Genomic DNA, 4,643 nt, shown 5'->3' on the forward strand with positions numbered 1-4,643 from the left:
TTTATTTGTAGGGTCTGGACAGCGCAAGAGAGTACGCTCACTGCCGCGGCGCCTGCTGGGAATTGTAGTTTTCTTGGGCCTTCTCGCCTGCTCAGATTCTCACCATCTCCAGACAGAAAGGGGAAAACCCACTGATTTTTTTTTTTTTTTTTTTTTAACACCTTGGCTTTACCAACTATGTATCAGATTTGTGTGTTCTGGTCTTCAGCGGTTTCCAGATGCGAAAAACCTACCTTGTCCTGTGATCTTTGAGTCTCAAGGGAAGGAGCCATAGTGACAAACTCTAGTGGATTCCAAGTCCGTTTTTTTGGTCTAGTTTCCGGTCGTTTTATCGCTGATTGACATTTATCATAGGTTCACATCACCGAGAAAAACACGTTTGCAAAATTAAATGAGCTGGTGAGAAATGTGGTTGGAATAGCAACTCGTTTTCAGAGAAGGGACTGTGTCTCTCTGGCAGGCACAGCATTGGTGCTGCAGTTGAGAACTGACAAAGATTCATAAACCAGAAATAGAGAGAATTGGGAACAACAGGAGGCCTTTGAAGCCGCAAAATGCACGACCGACCCCCCCCCCCCAACACAGCCACACCTTCAAATCCTACAAGGCTCCACCTTCCAATCTTTTCCAAACAGTTCCCCAAACTGGGGAGCAAGTATTCAAATATATGGGCTCATGTGGACCATTCTCATTCAAACCACTACAACCATTTAATCATTCCAGGCTCTGTCACTCCATTATTTTTTTAAAAAACACCTGCGTCTGCCAGACGCATAAACTTTAGAGTCAACATGTGCTGTGTTTTCCATAGACACTTGTGATCAAACTCTTCCCTAATCTCTAGTGTAGGCAGAAGATCAAAGATGAGACATGTATAACAGACCTACTAAGTGAAAGGGTAGAAAACTAGACTGGTGGGTTAAGAGAACTAACCCCCTTAGAGTTGCCACAGGAGTTATAAAGAGTGCAGATAATTGTGAAAATTCAGGAACATCACGCCAAAAGTCAGTATTGGAGAGGATCACATTTGGTAAATGAGATCTTGCAATAGGGTTTCAGTTACAGCTCTAAACCTGGCTGACATCATCTTGGTTCCTGGTGTTTTGTCACCATGAGGGAGATATTAGGATTCAGAATCTAGCTTCCGACATCAGAAGTTTGTCTGGGCTAAGAATGAGAGCAGGTTTAGCCCCATTGAGGAAACACAATATAAACTAGAAAGACATAGGGTGTATGCACAATGTAACAATGTCCAAAATGGAGTTCCTAATGTCTGTCCTTCCCTGTTTGTTGTGGTTGCATTCATTCCCATCACAGTAAATAACAACTGTACCCTTTCAGTGGGTCCAGTCAAATTTTCTAGACTTTCTTGAGGGCAAATCTTGATTTCTTTCTGTATATCCCACACTTAATCCGTTAGCCATCTTGCTTATTTAAATCTTCAACTCACCCTAAATTTATGACATATCCACTGTTAGTGAAAGGACTGAGTTAGCCAGAGCCAGGCTAATTCCATGACAGGCTGTAAACTGGCAGTTTGGGAGACTGTTTCTTTTGGGAAACTGTTTCTGTTTCCCAGAAATGAGAACCCAGATCTAGTAACCCGTGGTCATCCAACCACAGCTGCAGACAGGCAATCCAAGGATTCCTTACCACCCTGGAAAGTTCCCAGAGCCAACCAATCATAAAGGACTCATATTCCTGGAGATACAGCCAACAAATCAAGAAAAAAAAAGATAAAAGACACTCTCACCTTAACAGGCTGCAGAGCACACTGTGTAGAGCACACACTGGGGTCCCCATTCTTAAATGGGGAGACTCTTGCATGTTGAATTCTGCTGAATAAATGCTCTTTGCTGTTGCATATTATTTGAGTCTGGGGTATCATTCTTTGGCGATTTTCAGACCCTAACATTAACATCGTGTCCCCACTATCTCTAACCTAGATAATTTCTATAGCTTTCAATATCTTGTGTATCATTGCTTGTTAGTACTTTAGGTATATCCCCAACATGATAACAAACATGTTAAATTATCCTATTAAAATGTAAGTGAAAATCTCCAGCACTTTTTAGTCTCCAAGAATAGTCAAAGTTCTTCCACTAGTGCAAGAAGCATATGTACCCCTGCGTTGCTGCGTATGCTTGTTTGTACTGCTTCCTTCCAGATATTACATGCCTTGTTTCTTTACTAGCTGGATGGTTTGTGGTTATCCTTCAGAAAAAGTGGCTTTGATTTTTGAGAACTGAAGAAGTAGTTCACCACAGAGTTAACACATAAAAATTTTGTGTGAGGTAGGCAGGTATTACATACTTTGCATATAATCCTTAGAGGTATTTGCTTGTTTGGTTTGGTTTGCTCTTGAGACAGAGTCTATTGCACAGGTCAGACCGGCCTCAAATTTGTGATCATCCTGTCCCAGCCTTCTGAGTGATGGATGTACCACCACACCCACATTTAATGCTAAGATTTTTTACTAAGAGTCAAGTGACTGAACTGCTGTGACTACATTCTGCCAGGCTTGGCTGTTAAGGACAGGAAGAAGGTTGGCAGATCAGTGAAGAGATTTTTACTTTCTTACAGATCATCACAGTTAGTTTTCTATTGTTGTCTGTCTCTGAAATGACTGGCTGTTTGGTTCCAAGTGATCCTGAGCATGTAAATCCAGTGGGTATCAAGTTTAGGGATTCCATCTAATCCAAGAAGAAGGAAAGCACTGTAAGGCTGAGGCAGAAACACAGGATCATGTATATCAGAGTCCGTAAGTTCAGAACTCACAGAGATCAACTTTTTTTCTTTTCTTTTTATAGTATAGAATAGAGTTTATTCAGGACATGGGAAATAGGGAGGAGAGTTTAGAGGGTAGTAGAGATAGAGATAGAGATGAGAGAGAGAGAGAGAGAGAGAGAGAGAGAGAGAGAGAGAGAGGAAGTAGAGGTAGAGGTTGGCCATGAGCATGTGGAGAGAGGGGTGGAGGGGGAGGGGAATGGGGACAGAGGAGAGAAAGAGTGAGAGGACAGAGCTGGAGCAAGGGAGCAAGAAGGCAAGAGCAAGAGAGCACAGAGATCAACTCTTATCTAGTTTAGACATGACATACTTTGAATACCTGGATAGAAGTCAGGTTAGAGACACTGGGAAAACTTGCTTTTGGATATTGGGAAAGGTAATGGATTAGTATTCAATGTTTGTTTTTACAAAAGATCCTTTCTTATCTTCACTTTCCCCTTCTTTACAACAGTAATTACAATGTACTTGTGAAAACACTAAGCATGGTGCTGGTATACGGAATGGTAGCATTTGGGAGGTGGAGGGAGGAGGACTAGAACTTAGAGGCCATTTTTACCTTGAGACCAGCCTGGAATAAATAGAGCCTGTTTTAAAAACATTATTGAATGCTTTCTAGAAAAGGAGATGATTTGAGTACCAAGGATCACTTATGAAAAAGGCTTGGTCATATTAAAATTAAGATGGCTTGCATTGGGAAGGTAATAGTGGGGTTGAAGAGGGTATTATATGGGGAGTGACATGGAGAAACTCCCATACACAAATTACCTGAATAGTAATAACAACTGTCAGAATAAATTAAGTTTTAAATTTATCTTTATTTTTGCATGAGTGTGTGTGTGTGTGTGTGATGTACATATGGATCTCAGCAGAGATCAGAAGAGAGTATTGGGTCCTCTGGAATTGGAGTTATAGAAAATTGTGGATGTCTTAACTTGGGTGCTGAGAACCAAATCCAGGTTCTTTGGATGTCCAGCAAGTGCTCTTTAACCACTGGGCTCTCTCTCCAGGGCAATAAAATTTTCTTTACTTATATTTTAAATTCTTTGTGCTACTCTCCTATTAAACAATTATGTTAGCTATAGCTCCCATTGACACAGGTTTGTGACTCCAATACCTGCAACATGTTGCATGACTTACTACCTAACCTATTCAATGGGTACAGGTTATTATATGTGAGAGTCGCTATATTCTCATCTTGAAGAAATAACAGACTTATTTTCCATGACCGTCTTGGGTAGTTCATCAAATCATTGAATTTCATTTATATTTATCTATATGTATCTATTAACTTCATGTAGCTCAGTAATGTTTCTTTAGAGAATGTCTCCAAAGAATTGTGTGTTGTTTTTGTTGTTCTTTATTCTCTCTACGAAGTCTTTTTGAGCTTCCTTTAAGATGGTATCTGCCATGCTGACAAATTTCTCTAAAGAGATCTGGAGATTAAATATTAAACACTAGGTGTGTAGGAGGTGAGTTCTTAGAATGATTTGGGTTATGGAAAAAATAAAAATTAGTTTCCATCAAGATTTTTTTTTCAATCAATAGAGGACAAGGTGCTTTAGATAATATTTTCCCATTGTTAATTGTGTATATTCATTCTAATAGTCTTTGCTTTTGTATCAGTAAAAGGCGTGTGTGTGTGTGGTTGAAAAAAATTCCTGTTCCAAGTAATGAATTCCTTAACATTCTAAACTGTATTACACTTTAGGCAAAGGTTTTTTTGGTGGACAATCCTTGGCAATAGACTTCTGTAGAGGTTTGAATGAGAATGGCACCCACAGGCTCAGATATTTGAGTACTTGGTCCCCAGTTGGTGGAACTCTTTGGGAAGGATTAGGAGGTATGGCATTGTTGGA

Source organism: Arvicanthis niloticus, chromosome 12 (genome assembly GCF_011762505.2).
Source record: "Arvicanthis niloticus isolate mArvNil1 chromosome 12, mArvNil1.pat.X, whole genome shotgun sequence".
Lineage (NCBI taxonomy): Eukaryota > Metazoa > Chordata > Mammalia > Rodentia > Muridae > Arvicanthis > Arvicanthis niloticus.